The sequence below is a fragment of the Macaca nemestrina genome, chromosome 9 (assembly GCF_043159975.1).
Source record: "Macaca nemestrina isolate mMacNem1 chromosome 9, mMacNem.hap1, whole genome shotgun sequence".
Lineage (NCBI taxonomy): Eukaryota > Metazoa > Chordata > Mammalia > Primates > Cercopithecidae > Macaca > Macaca nemestrina.
The window spans coordinates 114,925,236-114,949,336 of NC_092133.1; the positions used below are offsets into that span (position 1 = coordinate 114,925,236).

At 43.7% G+C, this 24,101-nt stretch overlaps 1 long non-coding RNA gene across 2 annotated transcripts in view; it reads right to left on the minus strand.

The window, feature by feature from the left end:
* Window positions 1-2,084: 2,084 nt before the first annotated feature.
* The window catches only part of LOC105479964 (uncharacterized), a 295,667-nt gene continuing 273,650 nt past the window's right edge, over window positions 2,085-24,101 (minus strand). For both annotated transcript variants that reach the window (XR_011608178.1, XR_011608182.1), the window contains 3 exons: window positions 10,120-10,229; window positions 4,578-4,685; window positions 2,085-2,228 (listed from right to left, as the gene is read on the minus strand). This is a non-coding gene — a long non-coding RNA (uncharacterized lncRNA). The remainder of the gene's footprint in view (window positions 2,229-4,577; window positions 4,686-10,119; window positions 10,230-24,101) is intronic.

Sequence of the window (24,101 nt, forward strand, 5' to 3'; positions counted from 1 at the left end):
CCAAAAGGGAATGATCATGGCAACTGATATGGAATTTACACTGGGGATGGAGGGATGTGAAGATAAGAGGGTGAGAAGAGATATGAAAAGGTGATGGGTCAATGGAGTGTAGTTTCTATTGAAGCTGAAAATGGTTGGAGATAGGAAACTAGACGAAGTGATCTGGAAGATGGGAGATGGCAGGTGGAAAGTGGGATGCCTGCAATTGAAATAACGGAGGGGTTGCAATGAGTGGTTATGACACGGTCTGGGGACAAGAGCAGGGGAGAAGAGGTGGAACAGAAGAGGTGGAATGGAAAATAAGATGATTGCAAGAGATGAAGACAGAGAAATGGGAAGGCTCAGTGTGGAGAGACTCATCCATGGTGAATGTTCAGAAACATTATCTAAAACTGGGATTTTAGGTGAATGGAGGTGACAAACCTCTTCAATATCATACTGGAGCAGGTTTTACAGGTCCACCTCTGAATCATTCCATTTTCCAAGAGAATGTACCTGGTACCAGTGTTTGACTTTACTATTTATTATTGATTAGGACCCAGACACTGTAACATTACACATTAACTCGTAGAGTCTGTGCAGTAGAGATAGCCCCAAAGTTTATAGTTTTATGGCCTTGTAGGACATTAACCAGTTTTGTATCTAACCTAGCAATCCTGTTCTAATTTCTTTTCAAAATGTATCAAAATCACCAGGTCCTCAAAGTACTCTTAGAATCAGCTTTACCATCTTAGTGATTTCTTTGTTCATGAATTAATAATCTTTGATGTGTGTTCATTCAATATTTTTATGAGTCATGTTTTTAACTTTTCTTTTTCTTTCTTTCTTTTTTTTTTTTTGTTTGAGACGGAGTCTTGCTCTGTCACCCAGGCTGGAGTGCAGTGGCACAATCTCGGCTTACTGCAACCTCCACCTTCTGGGTTCAAGCGATTCTCTTGTCTCAGCCTCCCAAGTAGCTGGGACTACAGGCACCTGCCACCACGCCTGGCTAATTTTTGTATTTTTAGTAAAGACGAGGTTTCACCATATTAGCCAGGCTGGTCTCAAACTCCTGACCTCAGGTGATCCACCTGCCTCCCAAAGTGCTGGGATCACAGACGTGAGTCACTGCGCCTGGCCATGTTTTTAACTTTTCAAAAAATTATGGTTGGAGGAGTATTAAAATTGTCAACAATTTTAATGAGAGTAGTGTTGGAGAAAGTAATGGTGAGTCAGGATCTAAAATCTTTTTTAAAAAATGAAAGGAGGCCGGGTGTGGTGGCTCACACCTGTAATCCCAGCACTTTGGGAGGCTGAGGTAGGCAGATTGCCTGAGGTCAGGAGTTCAAGACCAGCCTGGCCAACATGGTGAAACCTCATCTCTACTAAAAATACAAAAATTGCTCGGGTGTGATGGCAGGTGCCTGTAATCCCAGCTACTCAGGAGGCTGTTGAACCCAGGAAGCGAAGCTTGCAGTGAGCCGAGATTGTGCCACTGTACTCTAGCCTGGGAGACAGAGCGAGACCCAGTCTCAAAAAAAAAAAAAACAAAAAAGTAAGTAGCAGTGAACTATGTATTCATAGATAAATGCAGAATACATGGTAAGGTATGGTACGATGGTAGTATGGTAGAATTTGGAAGTGGGAGATTTTGTGGAGGAGAGAATGAGAATAGATTAACAGTGGCAATGAGAGGCAAGGAGGATCTCTACGCTATCCCAAAGCCTAGTCGTATGCAGAGCGGACATCTACTTGAAAGGACTGCAGAAGAAGCTATGTGCTCAGGGAAGTCAGGTTTCAATAACAGTAGAAGGTGAAGGGACTACTCAGAGAAGAGTCTGAGGATATGGTGGATTTTGCTGATTACGTACTGTGAGTTCCAGAGAGAATGTACACACACACCACATACACTGTAGCAGAGTCCTCTCTGGGGGCAAGAACATATACGCATCCTTCATCTTTTCAATTTAATTGGCCACTGTTTTGGGCTGAATCGTATTTCTTCCTCACCCCAAAATTATGTGTTGAACTCCTAACACCCAGGACCTCAGGCTGTGACTGTATTTGGGAATAGAGTCTTTTTGTTCATTTGTAGTGCTATAACAAAATACCATAAACATCATAACTTATAAATAATAGAAATTTATTTCTCACAGTACCGGAGGCCAAGAAATCCAAGATCGAGCCACTGGCAGGTCTGGGGTCTGGTGACACAGTCTACTCCCTGCTTCCAAAATGGCGCTTTATTGCTGTGTCCACAGGGCAGAAGACAGGAGGGGAAAAGGAAGTAAGGCTGTGTCCTCATGTGGTAGAAAAGACGGAAGTCCCTTTAAAGGGGCCCTAATCCCATCTAGGAGAGCTCTGCTCTCATGACTTAATAACTTCCTAAAGGTTCTACCTCAATGTGATTAAGTTTCAACACGTACATTTTGGGGGTCACATTCAGACCATAGCAATTTTTAAAGGGGTAATTAAGATGAGACTACTAATGTGAGCCCTACAGTATGATAGGTGTCGTTTTCTTTTTTTTGAGACGGAGTTTCACTCTTGCAGCCCACAGTAGTGTGGTCTCCACCCACTGCAACCTCTGCCTCCTGGATTCAAGCGATTCTCCTGCCTCAGTCTCCCAACTAGCTGGGATTACAGGCACCTGCCACCATGCCCAGCTAATTTTTGTATTTTTAGTAGAGACGGGGTTTCACCATGTTTGCCAGACTGGTCTCGAGCTCCTGACCTCAGATGATCCACCTGCCTCAGCATCCCAAAGAGCTGGGATTACAGGCGTGAGCCACCATGCCGGGCTGATGTATGTCCTGGTAAGAAGAGACAATTTGGACATGGACACAGAAAGAGAAACATGTGAACACACAGAGAGAAGAAGGCCATCTACAAACCAAGGAGAAGTTCAGAAGAAGCGAATCTCAGATTCCAGAACTACAAGAAAATAAAATTCTGTTGCTTAAACCACCCAGTCTGTGAAACTTTGGTAGAGCAGCCGTAGCAAATGAATCCAGCCACCTCTTTTCGCTTTCCATGGTCAGGATGATCACTGTGGGAATTTGGTGAGGGGGATTTTTTTTCATGGTGTAACCCATTTTATTGAATAAGCTGAACTTAATAGGGGCAAAAAAAAAAAAAAATGTATGATTTCTCAGCTTTCTCCCTACCTTAAAGTCATCCCGAGGATTAGTTCTTAACTGTCTCTAGATGAAATCGTAAATAGATCTTACGGCTTTTCCATGCCCTTGTAATCCTGTGATTAAAAGGATTTTCATCTCATTTCAGCAATTAAGATATTCAGACTTGTATAGTTTGGTGCAAAAGTAATTGTGGTTTTTGCCATTTCTTTCAATGGCAAAAGCCACAAATACTTTTGCATCAACCTAATACATTATAATAATCAAAACTCCGGATTTCCTCTAAAGCTAAAATGTTTTCCCTCCGAAAGCCTGCAGTGAAGGGAGTGGGTATGGTTAGCTTTATTGCAGTCTCTGCTGTTGGTCTTTTATTCCTCCTCCTTCTCTCACCAGCTCTTTTCTGACCCTTTCCAGGGCTGGGTCAGCAGTGAGAGGATGAGGTTTTAGGGCAGTCTCATACACAGGCATCCTCCGGCTCTGGGGCTCCCCAGGTGTCCGATCATGCTTTGGTAATCTGCCCACAGAGCCTCCAGCTGAGAGCTTCCACCTGTGGTTCCTGTGGTGCCAGCCAGTCACTGGGCCTTCAGACTTCCAGTCCTCTCCCAAGTCCCAGAAGAATTCCTTTCTTAGGCAGATTCCTCTCAAGATGTTTCTGAGTCCTCCCCTTCAGATGGATCCATTGGATCCATGGGGGAAATGTAGAGGTTTTTATCATGCTGTTGATGGAAATAAACTCATATATCAGTGAAATCTTCTTTGTTAGTGCTGCTGGGCATTGCCGTTCTTCATGATCGACTAAGGGCGAGAATCAAATGCCAGCCCCCTCAATTCCAGGGGACATTTGTCCAGCTCCACAAAAGGTCCTCTTGAAGCCCTGCTCTCTCATTTGCCTGGATTTCAGGGGGAATACTCCTTCCTTTCCCCATGCTGGGGGATCTGCACTAGCACACCAGCACTTTTCTCTATAGATCTTCCTCTCTTAGCACTTTGGGAGGCCAAGGCTGGCGGGTCACCTGAGGTCAGGAGTTTGAGACCTGCCAGACCAACACGGTGAAATCACATCTCTACTAAAAATACAAAAGTTAGCCAGGTGTGGTGGCGGGTGCCTGTAATCCCAGCTACTTGGGAGGCTGAGGCAGGAAAATTGCTTGAACCCAGGAGGCAGCGGTTGCAGTGAGCTGAGATTGAGCCACTGCACTCCAGCCTGGGCAACAGAGTAAGATTCCATCTCACACACACACCAAAAAAAAAAAAAAAAAAAAAAAAGAAAAGAAAGATCTTCCTCTCTCAACCCTTTAGTTCTCCATCTTTCATAAGCTGGAGTTTGGTTTTACCTAATGCAGTTTTACAACCTCCTAAGATATGGGGACACATGGCACCAATTCCATTGTCAAGAGCCTTCGTGACTTCCACAGCAGATCCACATTTAACATTCTCTTACTCGAACTCTGTACGACATACCTCCGCGTAAATGCCCAATCTGTGGGTCCAGCTTGGATCTTGGCTTGTCATAGCTGCCTGGCAGGGTCAGTCATTTTTGTAACAGGCACTTCCCCAGTTTTCAACAGCCTGTGGGTTCAAGAGAGAAACATAAACAATAATGACCCACAGCTCATTGACCCTGCCTCCACCTGTTCGGGTAGGATTCTCTCCTGCTGAAGAGCCCCCTCAAATATTTGAGGGGCTGGTGTCTCCAATAGGTTGGTGTTTGTAAGAGAAAGCATGCCTGGTCCTGCCGGACCCCACACTGCCCTGTGTCTTCTTCGTGAGAATTTACTCGGTACAGCACTGTCTTAGTCCCTTTTCTGTTGCTTATAGCAGAATACCTGAAACTGCGTACTTTGAAAAAAATGGAATTTATTGCTTACCATTCTGAAGGGTGAGGAGTCCAAGGCTGAGGGGCTGCATCTGGTGAGAGCCTTCTTGCTGGTAGGGAGTCTGCAGAGTCCTGAGGTCTCTCAGCGCATCACATGGAGATGGCGCTGAGGATGCTACTCAGATCTCTCTTCTTCTTCTTCTTTTTTTTTTTTTCATCTTTTTCGTGAGACGGAGTCTTGCTCTGTCACCCAGGCTGGAGTGCAGTGGCTTGATCTCGGCTCACTGCAACCTCTGCCTCCCAGGTTCAAGCGATTCTCCTGCCTCAGCCTCCTGAGTAGCTGGGACTATAGTCGTGTGCCGCCACACCCTGCTAATTTTTTGTATTTTTAGTAGAGATGGGGTTTCACTGTGTTAGCCAGGATGATCTCGAACTCCTGACCTCAAGTGATCTGCCCGCCTTGGCCTCCCAAAGACCTAAGATTACAGGAGTGAGCCACATCGCCTGGCCTCTTCCTCTTCTTATAAAGCCAGAGCAAATCTCTCAAGACCCAACCACAATTTTTTTTTTTTTTTTTTTTTGAGACGAAGTCTCGCTCTGTTGCTCAAGCTGGAGTGCAATGGCATGATCTCTGCTCGCTGCAACCTCCACCTCCTGGGTTCAAATGATTCTCCTGCCTCAGCCTCTTAAGTAGCTGGGACTATAGGCATGTACCACCGTGCCCAGCCTAATTTTATATTTTTAGTAGAGGTGAGATTTCACCATGTTGGCCAGGCTGATCTCCAACTCTTGACCTCCAGTGATCTGCCTACCTCGGCCTCCCAAAGTGCTGGGATTACAGGTGTGAACCACTGCACCCAGTCACCCACATCACCTCTTAAAGGCCCCACCTCTTACTGAAGATTAAGTTTCAACACGAGTTTTGGAGGGGACAAACATTTAAACCATAGCGGACATTTTGCACCCACACATTTCAAGATAACAATGCAGCACAGGGTTATAAAGAGGCACAAATATCTCTCTTCCCTTCGGGGGACTGCAATCTAATATGCGAAGCCAGTGTAGCTTGGGCGTCTTTGTTCAGTGGGACCTTTTACGCCTATATTCCACTGCACACACTCGTCATAGACTCAGACATGAGTTTGACATCACCCTCAACTTCAACATTGTAAAATTTGGTGTAATCCTGAGTTTTTTTCACCACTCTTTACTCAGGGCGCTGGCAACACTTCATCCACCTAGCCCAGTCCCTAAAGGGAGCAGTGCTTGAGGAAGCACTCAACGCAGAAGGAATCTGAGGGATACTCCAGACCACTGCAGCTGCAGAGCCTCATCTTATCTTAGCTCTGTCACTCACCTCCTCTCATCTTAGCTCTGTCACTCAAATGTGCTGCAGGACTCATCTTTGAATGATGAGCTCAAAGTGGTGGGAGCTGCCAGTGTCGGCAGCTGATGTGGTGAGGCGGCTGCCAGGCAAGGCTTGGGGCTCTGAAATGGATTCTGAACACGGCTCTGTGCTGGGCGGTCAGCTTTACTCTCCTAAAACATCAAATCTCAGTGTTCTTCAGTTGGAGACATCCTGAACCTGTCACAGCACGTCGGCGCAAAGGAAACCACATGAAAAAAACCTCCCTTTAACCGAGGCTGGGCTGGGCTGAGTTGTTTGTTTGTTTTGTGTGTTGTTTTCTTTTAATGCTTTTCAGGATCAAAGCCCTTTGCTGGATTTTTTTTTTTTTGGTGAGGTGGTGAGAAATTTTGTCTTCAAGCAAAGGTCATTGGACCAGACTTTTGGCTTTAGTGACGGTGGAGGCTATAATTTTTCCTGCTGGCAGCATGAGGACCGCTGGAGAAAATTATAAAGGAGACATTGTGCCTCACTGGTGCATAGGCTGAGACCAAGGAAATAGATTGAATGGAAAGTGACGCTTATCCTACTTAGAGTGAGAAGTGTTTGCCCAAATGAGGGCAAAACAACTCTCAGGGCCAAGGAGAATCATCAGGGCAATGAATCAACGGTGCTGGAATTTTTAACCAGGGCCATAGAATGTTTTCATGCATCTTCATGCTAAAAATCAGCCCTATGTTAATGTTTTACATAGAAACGTCCTTCAACAGGTTGAGTAGAATCACTTAGCAATCTCACGAGCGCTTAAATGGTAACTTCTGGATTCTGAGCTGGCCTGGACACAGCTGGACTGGACCAGGTTGGGTTGGGCAGGCCCTGCCTGCAAGGGACTGAACAAAAGGGACTCAAGTAGCTGTTCTCTGGAAAGCCAGGGTGCCCGAGCAGAGTGGCCTGAAGAACTATTGCCATGACAACTGCAGCTGAACCTCAAAGGGCTGCAGGGAGCAGCACAGAGAGCCTGGCCTGGCCTGTTGCCTCTCGACATGGGCACTGGCATGGAGCCCAAGTGTAGACAGGCAACAATGCAGCCCCAGACACAGGCCCTGCGAGAGGACTGCCCTCCTGAACAAACAGCAGTCCTGTGCATCCTTACCCCCCCAGCCCCCCTGCGATTTCAGTGGCAGCTCTCACCACAGAGAGAACAAGGCCCAGAGTTTGCTTGTATCTGATTTATAAGCCAGAAAACAGATCTGGGGCCTACAGGACTTTTGAAGCGACTTTCACAATTGCTTCACAGCCCCCAGCCCCAGGATCAAATGACTTCCACACAGGCCAGACAAATTCTCATGCCAAAAGCCGCAAAGGATTTTTTTCAAAGGCTGCCAGCCATTGCTGGAGGCCTCTTCGAGGTGCCAAGGAATAGAAAATTGCCCTCTTTCCTCATGGAACACTGCTTTTCCTCCCATTACCAATTCAGTGTTAATCCTAGCTTTCCGACAATGAAATTGAAGCCATGAGGACGTCGTGCCCTCACTGCAGTGGCTCCGATGATGCTATATACCAAGCTAGAAAGGGTGGGAGCCTGCAAGCCTGGAGACCCAGGCCCTGCTTCTGGACTTAAATTAGCATTTCACTGCACAGGACCATGGGTGTGTCCCCTCACCTTGCCTGGCCTGGAAGGTGCCCTGAGCTCCGCCCTGAGTTGCTAGAACATGGGCCATGTGCTCCAGGTCACTTGCAGCTTCATGTCTGGTTATGGGTGGCAAGGAAGGATCTCAGGTTGACAGTCCAGCCAGCATCCAGGCCCACATCTCCTGCCTACAGGGATGTTGGGCACGTGAGAATGGAGGAGGTTGTTGGTTTGCATTGGCTGGAAGGCAGTGAGGTGGGGCTCAGGTGAGATACCATGTCTGAAAGTCCCCAACTCTGAAGGGATAGTCGTTACTGGTAATAGTAACATTTACAGGGGCCTACACCAGGGAAGGTGGGTGTGCCTGGGAACTCTCCAACTGCACAGCTTGCTGCTGCACTGGGGCTCTTGGAGTTGAGTGGCCGCAGCCCCCTACTGGTTCTGGGCCTTATTAAGCAAGAAGAGTGACCAAAACAGCAATGCATCTCGACCCTCTTGTCTCCTCAGCTGCCTCAAACATCTTCATGAGGGCATTGGTACAATCCTATCATCCGTATTGAACAGATAGAAACATAAATGCCAAGATCTCAGGCCACGTTGTTGGGAAGTCCAGGTCAGAGACCAACAGCCTACCTTCCGGTTCCCAGCCCTCTCTCCTTCCCCATCTCTCCTCCCTTGTACCCGTGAATCACCAGGAGCTTGGTCTAAGTAATATCAAATATGCCAACTTTTCAAAACACCCAGAAGATAGGCAAGATTTTTCATTTTTTACTCCCATCTTACTCGCTAGGAAGCCATAGCCAGTAAAGAATAAGTATCCTAAGACTTTCTCTTCTGAAACTGAAATGTAAGTGTATATATATGTGTATTCACATATATGTGAAATTATTTATTTTATTTTATTTAAGACGGGCTCTTAAATAAAGACCTGTGTTGCCTAGGCCGGAGTGCAGTGGTGCCATCACAGCCTCACTGCAGCCTTGACCTCCTGCACTCAAGCAATTATCCATCTTAGACTCCTGAGTAGCTGGTCCTACAGGCACACACCTCTACCATGCCTGGCTAATTTTTAACATTTGTTTGCAGAGAAGACATCCCATTATGTTGCCCAGGCTGGCCTTAAACTCCTGGCTTCAAGTCATTTTCCTGCCTCGATCTCCCAGAGTGCTGGAATTATAGGTTTGAGCCTTTGTGCCCGACCTGAAATTTATTTTTAGTTTAAGTTCAGAATTAAAACATTTGTGGATTACATTACTATATTAATGATAGGTCTTAGATTCTGATAATCTGATCTCATTATCACAGCCCTTCTTCTGTAATTAGAGACTTTTTGAAACCAATGAGTAAAAATCATAGGAGTCTCTGAGTGATGGAGAATGAATACAGCTCCGGGGGAATACTGAGAAGGAACACATATTCTGGGGGTAGCGAAGGTGATTCCTGGGGCTGGAGGGTGGTCAGATGCTGGCTGCAGTTTTGCTTCACATGATGGTGGCTCCAGTCTGGGCAGGGCAGGACTGGGAGGGGCTGCAGGTCCTCCCTGAACATCTGGGAAACTTTAGGAGCAGAGGTGTTCCCAGGCTCCTCTCTGCTTCACAGTTTAATTGTTATATGTAATATTGTTTGGCTGTGTCCCCACCCAAGTCTCATCTTGAATTGTAGCTCCCATAATTCCCAAGTGTTGTGGGAGGGACCCGGTGAGAGACAATTGAATCATGGGGGCGGTCTCCTTCATACTCTTCTCATGGTAGTGAATAAGTCTCATGAGGTCTGATGGTTTTATAAGGAGAAACTCCTTTCACTTGGTTCTCATTCTCTCTCTTGCCTGTTGCCATGTAAGACATTCCTTGCTCTTCCGCCATGATTGTGAGACCTCCCAAGCCATGTGGAAGCCCATTAAACCTCTTTCCTTTATAAATTAACCAGTCTTGGGTATGTCTTTATTAGCAGCCTGAGAACAGACTAATACAATATGTATTTTTCTGCATTACATGTTTCACTCTCACACAGATAACAACTCCTCCATCTCCTTATTTCCAGAGCATTAGGCAGAGAAAACAATAAACTGTATGCAGACATTGCTCTTTACATATTCAAAGTCTTGCCTCACAGATGCAATTGGATGCAAGTCATTTTCCTGTTTATCTATAGGTAAAATTCTTCACTATCTCCTAAGCAGGACTGACAAAAAGAGGTGAGAAGGACGTCTTACCATAAATGAAGAAATGAGCCCATGACCTTTCAGGGCTTCTGTTCAGCTTGTCATAACTCAATCCCATTTTCCTGAATGGCTTGTTTAACTTTCGGAGAGTATCAGATGTACTGTGGTGAAAATAATATTTGAACAAGAGGGAGATTATTAAGTTGCCAACTAAAAAGGCATTTCAAAGACACCCCCATTACCCTGTTTAAATACCCCTGACATTAGTGCACTTGGAAACCTCTTCATATTAAGGAGTCATTTTAAAACAACACACATTGTTCGGCCAGAGATACCCAATTCCAGCTTGACATTTAGCACTTAAAGGAGTTTAGAGACTCCAGGCGGTCTTATCAACTCACAGACAGGGGCACTAAAAGTCAGATGGGCTGCTTTTGCCTGGAAACCACAAGCTAGAGCTCAAAATGAACCTAGGCTCCAGTTAAGTGCTTAAAGTATTAAGAGAATCTGAAAACAAAGTACACACCATTAGCCAAATTGGTGCCGGCTTTTGATGATCTGCAGTGTGTACTTGTGGCTTGGTCTTTGTCAAAAGTCTTTTAAAAGAGAGAGGAGAGGGAATGACGTACTTATAACTCTTCTACCGGATACAATAGAGTAAGGAGGGCCTATTAATGAGTCGGGGGCCAATGAGCATTTCTAAACATCTAATTTCCCCCCTTAAATACAATTAGCTGTAAGAGGCAACCAGCAGGGGGAAAAACCAGCTTTCCTGTGAAGAAATTGCTGACATATATTCATGAGACAATCAGAAACTGCGAATAAATAGGCACTAGACCAGTAAGTGCCTTTTTTCAAATTTAAAACTACAGAAGTCAAGCTTTGATCTCCTCTTAAGAATAAGGGATGGAAATTTAATTTAATTATCTTTTTTCTCCAATTAACTTAGAAAATTATTAAAAGGAAGGAAAAAATACTCTTTTGTTCCCACTGTCTTAATTTGAGCCTCATGAGAGTGCCATGAACTAGGAACAACCGTGTCCATTTTAAAGATTAGAAAATAGAGAGTTCAGTGCCCTGACTGTCTGCATGTTTCCTAAATTTCGATTTCAAACTTGCATCTTGGGGTTAGGCTAGTTAGAGATAGAATGGGCATTAAAACACAGGCTACCTAGTAGAATTGCAAAAATACCTAGTAGAATTGCAAAAATTCAAAAACAAAGAAAATCAAAACAAGTACCCCACATATACTGTGGAGGTGCTTTTTCTTCTTGTAATCCAATAGTATGGATCCCCCAATGGGTGCCACTTAATACCTCAAGTCAAGTCAAAGTTCTGGGGTCAAAGGACCTTCACTTAATCCCATGATGGCCTTGGGTAGATGGCAGTGACCCTCAGTTCCCTCCCTTGAGAAATGGAGATAGCACCTGCTTATTGGCATTTTCATGATGATTAATTATGATAAAAGTGTTATGCCATAATGTGGTAGCTCATGCCTGTAATCCCGGCACTTTGGGAGGCCGAGACGAGTGGATCACAAGGTCAGAAGTTCAAGACCAGCCTGACCAACATGATGAAACCCTGTCTCTACTAAAAATACAAAAATTAGCTGGGCATGGTGGCACGCACCTGTAATCTCAGCTACTCGGGAGGCTGAGGCAGGAGAATCGCTTGAACCCAGGAGGCAAAGGTTGCAGTAACCTGAGATCGTGCCATTGCACTCCAGCCTGGGTGACAGAGCCAGAGACTCCCTCTCAAGAAAAAAAAAAAAAAAAAAAAAAGGCTGGGCGTGGTGGCTCACGCCTGTAATCCTAGCACTTTGAGAGGCCGAGATGGGCGGATCACAAGGTCAGGAGATCGAGACCATCCTGGCTAACATGGTGAAACCCCGACTCTACTAAAAATACAAAAATTAGCTGGGCGCGGTGGCAGGCGCCTGTAGTCCCAGCTACTTGGGAGGCTGAGGCAGGAGAATGGCGTGAACCTGGGACGTGGAGCTTGCAGTGAGTGGAGATCGCGCCACTGCACTCCAGCCTGGATGACAGAGCGAGACTCCATCTCAAAAAAAAAAAAAAAAAAAAAAGTGTTAGATACCTGATACATACTATGGATATTATGGGCTTAATAACGAATGGTGTTTCCTTAGTTCCATAGTGCAAAGCTCTTCAGAAGAGGCCCTAAAGGTACAGCATGGTTTTCTTGTGCCTGGAACTCCTTTCATTAATAGAAACTCCCTCTCTTACTCGGATGGGGCAGTTTGTAGAGCAATCATGTTGTACTGCCTGCATTCTGACTGTGTACTCCACATACACCAGGCCCTGGTCAACATGGCTTCAGCACTACAAGAAGTAGACATATTCCCATGATCTCTCCATAACGCTGTATATGCCACACAAAGAGAGAATATGAGGAGTTATATCCCACATCTATTCCTATATTCTAAATAACCTTATTGATGAGCTGATCTAATCTTTACCTTAGAAATCAGTTTACCTGGTATCTTTCCCTTTTCATTTCTTCTTTCAAGAGTTCAACACACTATTACAGAGGCACTCTTTTTATGTCTATCTCATCATGACCATTAACTCAACAAGTATTTATTGGTCACCTACCACGGTATACAGTGGGTGCATTCTGCTAGGCGTTGGGGATAAAATTATGAACAAGGCTGTCTGCAGTTCCTATTTTCAGAGAACTCTCTTGCACGGTAGAGCAGGAAACAATTAAAAGGACAAATAAGATAATTACAGGCTCTGATCTGTATGAAGAAAACATATAGAGCTGAGAGAAGATTAATGCAGTTGTCTAGTTGAGACTCCACGAGAAGGAAGTGCATGTCTGGAGAAGAGACACGTAATCAGAGACCTAAAGGACATTTAGCAAAATTCTCCTTTCAAGCCTGAGCCTAATGCATATCCTGAACAATTGGATTCTGAAATCCAGAAAGGATTTGCTATTTTAACTTTTTACACGCACACACACACACACACACGCACACGCACATGCGCACACACACACACGCGCGCCTTTTAAATACCCGAATACTGTTTCTCCTTTAAGTCATGAACTGATGTTTCTCTGAGATGGCATTTTTTAATGTAAGACAAATGTGCATTGGATCTCAGGACTGCTGAGCATCAAATCTTTCCAAAAAGCCATTTCTGGAAAACATACATCCTCCCATTGGCTTTAATTATGGATATTAACATGGCAAAAGTTCATTCTTTACCTCATGCTCAAGAATTCTCAGCAGCCTTTTCACTACACAATTGTTGTAACTCAGGTTTGAGAGACTCTAGAACACCCCTTAAGTCATTCAGAAACTCCTTCCCTGCTTAGAAATGATTTGTCTAGCTACTTGGGAGGCTGAGGTGGGAGGATTGCTTGAGCCCAGGAGCTCGAGGCTGCCGTGAGCTATGATCGCATGACTGCACTCCAACCTGGGTGACACAGTGAGACCGTGTCTCTAAAAATAACAGTAATAATAATAGAAATGATTTGTCAAGGGTCTCTCCAAATGGGAGGAGGAATCTTGTAGCTCCCCAGGGCTCTGAGCCGGGAGCCAGAAGGAAATTCTCTTGAAGCCGTTTTCCTAGAGTAGATTCCACAGGACTCGACCAACTGGTGGTAGGGAGTGGGTGTCATAGGATCACAGATAAGACCATAGGGCCAAAATTCTGCAGGCAGAAGTTTCACCAGCAGCTGTGCTCTGAGATTAGGCAGATGTTTTTCTTTTTAAAATTTTTTAAATTTTAATTTTTGTGGGTATACAGTAGGTGTATATATTGATGGTGCACCTGAGCTGTTTGGATACAGGCATGCAATATGAAATAAGCGCATCGTGGAGAATGGGGTGTCTATTCCCTCAAGTATTTATCCTTCGTGTTACAAACAATCCAGTTACACTCTTCTAGTGGTTTTTAAATGTTAGGCAGATGTTTTTCTATGAAGACAGTGAGTGAAGGAAAGAGCCAATAAAAATTCTATTACTAGGGTGTCTGCTTCCATTGCTATTAGCACATTTACTCCATGGAAATTGTTAGCTTTGGGGTGATTATGCACACACCCTGCCATAATTATGGCCACGCTTACATACGAAATATTATCACTCTCCATGTGCCCTTTGAAAAGACCAGCCAAATTGGTGAAAGGCCCTGGGGTAAGAAGAAACCGGTATCTCCAGGAGTTTTTGCAATTATTTGACTTTTCCACAGGGAGAAGAGATGCTCGGCTTTGGTCTGACGTTGACCGAAAGGAAAAGATACTGCTAATTTTGGTGTAATATTAGATTATCCCGTGATTGTTTATTTTTCATTGCTTCTCGGACAAGTCAAAAAAGATCTGGAATCCTGGGTTTCATTGAGTGTGTCCATTTTCAACTCCAAGTCTCCGTTGTCTGTGAATGGTGTCTTTGCAGAAGTTTGCATGGGAACTGGTTGGTGTATTTTTCCCTAAATGGAATTATGACATTCCAAACAAGGATTGAGATCTTTCCCAGGACTGTTTCTCAGTGTTCAATGCATGTGACATAATCAGTGACCTGGGCATTTGATTTGACTTTCAGCTCTTCCAGGCCCCAAAATACCAATTCCAGCTCTTGCAACACACATACACTGGAGTTTTAATGGACTTATTCTGCTGTCATATCTAAGCCTGGAATCAAGTTTGACACTCAAAACAAAGCAAGTCACCATAACTCCTATAGAAGAACTAAGGCCATTTAAGGTTGAACCAGGAATTCTGTCGCCACAAAGGGCAGAAAGGTTTTTTAGGTCTCGTTTTTTCAGACAACACACTTTTTGCATTATGATCGGAACATGATTTATTTAGCTAGAGATGGTGAAGCACTGAGTCTCTTGCAGCATAAAAAACCTGGGGTTGGCCAGGCGTGGTGGCTCATGCCTGTAATCCACCACTTTGGGAGGCCGAGGCGGATGGATCACCTGAGGTCAGGAGTTCAAGACTAGCCTGGTCAACATGGTGAAACCCCGTCTCTACTACTAAAAAAAAAAAAAAAAATTAGCTTGGAGTAGTGGTGGGTGCCTGCAATTCCAGCTACTGGGGAGGCTGAGACAGGAGAATCGTTTGAACCCAGAAGGCAGAGGTTGGAGTGAGCCAAGATCACACCACTGCACTCCAGTTTGGGCAATAAGAGCGAAACTCTGTCTCAAGAACAAACAAACAAACAAACAAAAACCTGGGATTTGGGAAGGCCTGGTACAGGGAAACTGACACCCCATAGCCATTGCACTCCAGGGTCACCTCAGCTTAAACCTCACAGGCACATTCCCTGAGGTGTATGGACAAACCCCACGCCGCCACTGATTTCTGATTATTACAGTTATATGACAGGGCACACATCCAGCTGCACCTGCCTGCAGCAGCTCCAGACCGTCCTCTGAAAAAAAATCCGCTTTAAAAGGGGTGCTAATGACCCACTTCTTCTGGACTGCAGGTACTTAGGATAGTGGTTCTCCAATTTTGGCTCCATCAGAATTCCAGGGAGTCTTATTCAGACATAGACTTCTGGCCCTACCCTTCCAGATTCAGTCTCAGTAAGTCTGGGGCAGGGCCCGGGAATTCGCATTTTTCACAAGTTACCAGGCAATGCTGATGCTGCTGCTCTGGGAACACTCAGAGAATCATTGTCTTAGGCATTAGTTATGCTTCAAAAGCAAGACCTTTGGATTTCCACAGGCATAGGGAAATACAGGTCCTTTGCCTCATTTTTACCTTATGGGGAGAAAGGCTTAGTCAGTTAATTTATGTTATATTCCTAGAAAAGTAAACTAAGAATTCACAGTAATGGCCGGGCACAGTGGCTCATGCTTGTAATCCCAGCACTTTGGGAGGCCAAGGCGGGTGGATCACTTGAGGTCAGGAGTTCAAGACCAGCCTGGCCAACATGGCAAAACCCTGCTTCTACTAAAAATACAAAATTAGCCGGGTGTGGTGGCAGGCGCCTGTAACCCCAGCTACTTGGGAGGCTGAGGCAGGAGAATTGCTTGAACCTGGGAGGCAGAGGTTGCAGTGAGCTGAGATTGCACCACCGCACTCCAGCCTGGCGACAGAGTGAGACTGTCAAAAAACAAAACAAAACAAAACAAACAAAAAATACCCCAAACCCCCCAAAACTTGGGATAGCTATAATAGGGTTTAAAGATTTTAAAATTCTAGATTTTTGGAAAACATTTGGCTACTGGTCTGCTAGAAGTATAACTGCTCACTACTGACTGTGAGGCTGAGTGGTAGACAGCCTGTTTGGCCCTGAGCATAATAAGCATTTTCTGCTAAGGCTGGTTTTTCACTTGAACGAAGTACTGTGAAAACCAGAGATAGACTGTGGCCAGACATCCTATAGAAAGGTGGTTAATTCAAACCTTTGAGTCAGCTCTTTGAAATGCCACGAGGTGGCCATTGGTGGAGCAGATAGTTCTGCTTGAAAACTGCACCAAAAGGCCACATTCCCTACACATTTGTAGGCACTGAGGACACATTCAGAAGCTGGAAGATGAACCAAGTAGGGAGCTGGCATTTTGCTCATGATGTAAAGCTCTGTTCCCATTGCAGGCAGAGGCTTGGGGACACTATGCATTTAGGAAAATCTCTCTCTTCATTTGCAAACAGCCTAAATTGTCCCTTAGAAATAATATATTATCAAGACATGAGTGTGTATGCATGTGTGTTTGTACTAATAATTTAACAGGTAGAATTTCCTTTTTTTGCAAGTGACACAAACCACTCTGCCCTGTTGACACTGGATCAAGAAAGAAAACAGAGGTTATATTTATTAATCCATTGATACGGTTTGGCTGTGTCCCCAGCCAAATCTTCATCTTGCATTGTAGCTCCCATAATTGCCTCATGTGTGGGAGGGACTCAGTGGTAGATAACTGAATCAAGGGGGATGGTTTCCCCATACTGTTTTGTGGTAGTGAATAAGTCTCATGCGATCGCCTGGTTTTATAAGGGGAAACCTTTTTCGCTTGACTTTCATTCTCTTCTCTTGCCTGCCGCCATGTGAGACGCGTCTTTTGCCTCCTGCCATGATTGTGAGGCCTTCCCAGCCGTGTGGAACTGTGAGTCCATTTAAACCTCTTTCTTTTGTAAATTGTGCAGTCTTGACTATGTCTTTATCAGCAGCATGAAAACCGAGTAATACATCTATGTTATGTTATTAATTCAGAAGTATTCTAGGTTGCAATTTGGCTTGCTCCAGAGCTCAAATAAAGTCAGCAGCATGAAGTTTCTCTCTTTTCATTTCTTGGCCCTGCCTTTCGCAGTGGAAGTCCCAAGTAGTCCTCTGTAATAGTCAATGCCCAGCTCTTAAATAACCTCTGAGGCCGGGAGCACCTGAACTACAAGCTCCCCCAGACAGTCTGGGCTGAGAGGAAGCAGAGGTGAACTCCACAGTAAAAGTGAGAGCTATTGCTGGAAGAAAAGTGAACAGAGAAATTCAAATGAAGAATAGCTACTATAAATGGTTAACCATGGATGGATGATCAGAAAGAATGAGGAGATGGGAAGAGTTCAAAGAGAACTAGATTTGAAGAGCCCTAAATACCCTCAACTCTGAAGCTTTTGGGGCATCTATGATGCTTAAGCAACTAGGATGCATTTTTTTTTTTCCTTAATTGAGATGGAGTTTCGCTCTTGTTGCCCAGGCTGGAGTGCAATTGTGCGATCTTGGCTCACAGCAACCTCTGCCTCCTGGGTTCAAGCAATTCTCCTGCCTCAGCCTCCTGAGCAGCTGGGATTACAAGCATGTGCCACCATGCCGGGTTGATTTTTTTGTATTTTATTAGAGACGGGGTTTCTCCATTTTTGTCAGGGTGGTCTCGGTCTCCCGACCTCAGGTGATCCGCCCACCTCAGCCTCCTAAAGTGCCGGGATTACAGGCATGAGCCACTGCGCCCAGCACAAGTATGATGCTTTTTAACCCTCCATTTTTTCCAGTATTATTGGGGGACTGAAATTTTCAGCCTTTGGCAAATGTGAGTCATTTTGTCTTAAGATTTCATTGTTGGTTGTAAGGAACAGGAGAGGATACAAAGGTCACGTTTCAGGGCATTACCTTTATAAAGTTAGGATTGGCCAAGCGAATTTCCTCCTGCATTTCCTATCTTATGTAGTAAGATAATGTCTCTTGTTTCCTTAATACCATTTTCTTAAGGAATATCAATGTGTGTTATAATTCCTTGATTGCAGCTCCAGTCATGAGATCCTGCTGCTTACTTAAAGTTGTGATCTTAGTTAAGTCATTGAAACTTTCTGGACCCCAGATTGCTTTTATGTAAAATGGAGGAGTTAGTTAAATAATCTGAAAGTCTCCTTTTCAATACATAAATGCAGCAAAAATCCCAGCCCCAGCCTAAATTGTATCCATCCTAGGGATTCAAGTATGACTCACTGTATCTGGGAAACTAGGAATACAAGTCTTGGAAAATCCTAAGGGAAAAAGTGGTCCGATAGAATAAGCCAGAATCATGATCTCTGTCACCTGAATTTTCTCTCAGTCCCCATCCCCCAGCAATTCCTCTGAAATCCTTTGTCAATGGTGAGAGCTGTAAGTAAAACTCAAAAGACATGTCCCACTAAATTGCTGTAAACATGCCTAAATTCAGAAGAAGAAGAGAGACTTTCTTTCCTCTGTCCCATCACAACATACCAGGCAGCGTCGGCATATCGAAGGCTCTGGAATATCCTCCCCAATTAAATATGCAATGGAACAAACAAAAATCCCCCTCATTGGAAACTCACCAGCCACCTCTGCCAACCAACTTCTCAAAAATCTTAAGATCTAAACTTCCGGTTGAAGATAGTGAATTAAAAATATATATTTAACTCTGCCCCTTCCTAAAACACCCCTAGCCTGAGAGAAGGGAATTTTCTAAAGGGTCACAAGGTTGGGAAAGGAGATGGTAGCAACTGAACTTTGCATGTGGAAAAGTTAAAGAATGACTGAAGATTGATTCTGAAGACCAAAGAATGCTGAACCCTCAGCTCCTGCTGAGAACGACAACCACATTTGCACCAAAGACGGCCCCACAATGATTCTGATAACGATAGCACCGCGTACCTCTGGGAGTGGGGGTGAAGGAGAGACTGAAATAAGAATTGGTTAAAAGTGGTTAAGACACAAAAGCAGATTCTCTGTCTCATCACATGCAGCTAAGTAACTGTCTTTTTCCTATCCTGGCAGAACACTGCAGGTTTATTCTCTGCATGGAGTAAAAGTTGAAGGGACATCAAATCAGTTGAGACCTGGGGGACAGGAGGCAATGGCTTACAGCTGTAATCATAGCACTGTGGGAGGCTGAGGTCAAGACCAGCCTGGGTAACATAGCGAACACCCCACCTCTACAAAAAACACAAAAATTAACCAGGCATGGTAGTGCATGCCTGTGGTCCCAGCTACTCAGGAGGCTGTGAGGTGGGAGGATCACCTGAGCCTGAGAGGTCGAGGCTGCAGAGAGCCATGATTGTGTCACTGCATTCCAGCCTAGGCAACAGAGTGAGACCTCTCAAAAAAAAAAAAAAAAAAAAAAAAAAGTCAGCTGAGACCTGGGGAAGCCTTCTCAATGTTAAAACCCCACAGCTCTCTTCACACCTTCGGCTTTAAGGCCCAGACTTGCCACCCAAATAGAAGAACAGAATCTGACCTGGCCAAAAGAAAAGACTTACAGATACAGCTGTTGTTCAGGCCGACCCTCCCACAGTGAAGCCTATGGTGACAGGCTCCTCCAACAGCCACAGACCCTCCCATCAGCTTTGTAATAGCCCGACTTAAATAGGAGCAGAAATCCTAGGCTTGCCAGACAACTGAGCCCAGCCCACTCAATATAATACATATATTCATTTGTAAATGTTTGTTTTCTCTTCCCCTCAGCAAAGTATAAATCCATGAAAATGGGCCAGGATGCATCAATGTATATTTGGACAACACAGAGCTGCTTAATCATAGGTATTTCACACACAGAGATGAATGAGTGATAATGGCTGAAATCTGCAAGAAACCATGTGGCAGAAGCTGATTGGTGAAAATAAGAAACTAATTTAGGTGTACTTGGGGTCCTCCCCGAAATATTCAGAAGAGAGAGTACTTTACAAGTTGCATCAGAGGTCCTGTGTGAGCAGGTGGGGCGCATGGACATAAATTTAGCAATATTGATGTTAATGAGAGTCATTTATATATTATAGATAGCCTAAAGAGTCTCGGTGACATTTGGGTGACTTAAATAGCACTGTTGATTTATTGAATGTTTTCTACATGTTAGGTTCTTGGTAAAGCACTTTACATACAATCTCTTAATTGAACCTTACAACAGCCCTGTTAACATATTATCCCCATTTTACAGATGAGGAAATTGGCATTCAGAAAGGTTAAGTAATTTTTCTAAGTTAATTCACCAGTCAGTGAAAAGGTTGGAATTGAAATACCCTCCATCTGACTCAAAAACCCATTCTGCCTTTCTCACTCCACGCTGTCACAAAATGGGTCAGTTTTCACTTAATATAATGTGATCCTGCTCCCATAAATCAAGGAGTCTCTGATAACGTGATTTTTGTTTAACATTCTCATATAAAATAAATTATTTAACTAGATTTCTAATATTGTGCAGCTAATGATTCCATTTTTTCAAGTATTACAAATAACATTGCACAGAACATCCTGACACATAAAAGTTTTTGCATGCTTCCCTAATTATTTCCTTAGGATAAAATCCGGAAAGTGTTCTTACTTCAAAGACCAGAAACATGTTGAAGGCTTTGATAATGCCCCAGGCTAAGTTTGTACACATGTAGGCTCCCAACAGCCACCCCCAAAATGCTCATTTCATCAGAGTCTTGCCAGCACGAGTAATTATAATCCTTTTCAGCCATTGACAGTCTGATATGTAAAAAATGCTGTCACTCTTTCATTTGCATTCCATTGACTGAAAATGAGCTTGAAGGTATTAACTGAAATTAACTGAAAATTAACTTGAAGTTATTGAATTTTTCTACTTTTTGGCACAGATTTTCCCCACTTGTTCTTTGAGTTGTTGATCTTACCCTTGCTAATTTGTGTTAACTCTTCATATAATAAGAATATCTTTTGCTTGGAAATGTTATCTCCCCATTTGCCACTTGTCTTTAAAGTCCCTTTAACCCCGCAGGAATCTCTGCTTTACACATTTGTATTCCTACAGATGGTGAAATTGATTCTTGTTTTGTCTGGATGGTAATGACAGTGTTGAGAATGAAAAGGGACATTTTGTCAGTGAAAAGGCAGCATGAGCTTCTGGAATCAGGAGCCGGGATATGGATCAAGGAGAGACATCAAAGGGTCATAGGTTCCTGGGTTCAAGACAGAAAAGAGATCAGAAGGTGTGTAACTGAAGAAGATGGACAGGGAAATAGAGAAATAAATCAAGGATATATTCAAATAGCCATGAATAACCTTGTAAAAAGCTTTATATCTACGTGGCAAGAAAATGTTGGCAATGAATTCAAACATAGGATCCCAAGAAAAAAACATAGGTATAACAGTTTTCTTTCTTTCTTTCTCTTTCCCTTCCTTCCTTCCTTCCTTCCTTCCTTCCTTCCTTCCTTCCTTCCTTCCTTCCTTCCTTCCTTCCTCTTTCTTTCTTTCTTTCTTTCTTTCTTTCTTTCTTTCTTTCTTTCTTTCTTTCTTTCTTTCTTTCTTTCTCTCTTTCGAGACAGGGCATTACTCTGCCACCTAAGCTGGAATGCAATGGCACAATCATAGCTCACTGTAACCTCAAACTCCTGGGCTCAAGCAATCCTCCTGCCTCAGCCTCCTGAATAGCTAGAACTACAGAAGCATGTCACCACACCTGATTAAATTTTTTCAAAAAAATTTGTAGAGATGGAGTCTTGTTATGTTGCCCCAGCTGGTCTTGAACAAACTCCTGGACTCAAGCGATCCTCTTGCTTCAGCCTCCCAAAGCATAGGGATTACAGGCATGAGCCACTGCACCCAGCCAAGGTATAATCGTTTTCTTCACTTTTAAGAAAATTCGACCAATATAGAAGCAGTTTCTTTAAAAGGATCTTCAAAAGGGGCCTCCTCCCTCTACACTACTAGGTCAGTTTATAAGTGCATCTATGTAACCTTGGAAGAGAAACAAACAAGAGCAGGCCCTATACACACCCAATCCGATATCAACTAGCATGTTTGCCAACTTGAGGATCCAGACTCTCAACTACAAAAATCATTTTCCCCAACCCATTTCAGCACCCTTGGAAGACTGGTTTTTTGTTTTTGTTTTTGTTTTCAAATTTACAATTTTGTTTTTAAATAAAGAACAAAAAATTAGCTTAGAAGAACTGAACCATGTATAGAATGAACTATGTACCATTTACTAAGTAACCACAGATAATAGAAAGGCGCAGCATGCTTGTTATGAACCTGTGCAGAATACATCAAGAAGTCCTGGACCACGTTCTTTTCCTACGTCAACATCCCAATATTTCCTTCATCTATGTAACTGTCTTTATGTCTGTTCCATAGTGGTCTATTTCCTCCTTTGATATGAGTTTCTACCTTAATGTCCCTTCCCATAATTACAGAGGATATGTTAGTAGCACAGACTTCTTAATTCCCATAATCAAAACTTTGTCTTAAAATTTAAACATGTTATTTATCCTTGATTTTCATTAATTTGGCTAATAATCTTTATATTTGATGGTAAAATACTGAAATTCTGGAGATTCCCTTATTTTACTTTTTTATTTTATTTTATTTTATTTTATTTTATTTTATTTTATTTTATTTTATTTTGAGACAAAGTCTCACTCTGTAGCCCAGGCTGGAGTGCAGTGGTACAGTCATGGCTCACTGCAGTCTCAACTTCCCTGGGCTCAGGTGATCCTCCCACCTCAGCCTCCCAAGTAGCTGGGACTACAGGCATGTGTGACCCCAAGCCCCGCTAATTTCTGTATTTTTTGTAAAGACGGGGTTTCACCATGTTGCCCAGGCTGATGTCAAACTCCTGGGTTCAACCGATCCCTGCCTTGGCCTCCCAAAGTGCTGGGATTACAGGTGTGAGTCACTGTGCCAGACTAGATTCATTTTCTTCTAAAGCAAATATACTCTTCCTTCTAAAAACTTTAGCCGGGCGTGATGGCAGCACCTGTAATCCCAGGTACTCGGGAGGCTGAGGCAGGAGAATTGCTTGAACCTGGGAGGCAGAGGTTACAGTGAGCAGAGATCGCGCCATTGGCACTCCAGCCTGGGCAACAAGAGCAAAACTCCAACTCAAAAATAAATAAATACATACATAAATAAATGCATACATACATCAAATAAAAACTGCAGCCTTCCTTGTACTAAATAAAGGAAAGAGCTTTTTAAATCTTCCTAATTTTTGGAGGGAAGACATCACAGTTTAGTCTAACCTTCACCCCATTAATCATGTAAAAGTTATTTAGTTGGTTGTTTTGCAAGCCCCGCCATGAAAAGTTTCCTCCCCTAAGGCAAACGGGAGCAAAGGTAGTTTGCTTGTTGCTCACTGGGTTTTACTTTTTAACTGTTCAGGTTGCACTCTGTGGTGTCTACAGGTCCGATTTTATAGAGCAAAACAAACATTGTTTACCTTGGTTTACAGATTTCTAACTTGCCAAGTTGATAAATTAGAGCACAAATTAATTTTCTAAAACCAAAATCCTTCAGACAAAAGGACGTTGAGATGTGAATAGATGTCTGATTGCTCTAGGTCCCGTCCAGACTGAACCTTTCTTATCCCATTAGGCTGTACAGTACTAAGGGTTAGTATGACTGTGATACAATCTCTCAGACGTTCTCCACTCTCAGACAAAAGAAGAGAGAGAGGGTGCAGGGGCAGAAATGATAAGTGTGGAGTCAGACAGATCAAAGATCTGCAGAGTTTGAACAAAGGTGACGACCCAAGGAGGACAGATGGTGAGTCAGGAAAAGTGTCCTCAGTTACAAAGCATTTCCAGAAGGACGAAGGGTTATATCGCCCAATATTTTGTGGACTTGATCCATTGCTTAATCACACTCTCAC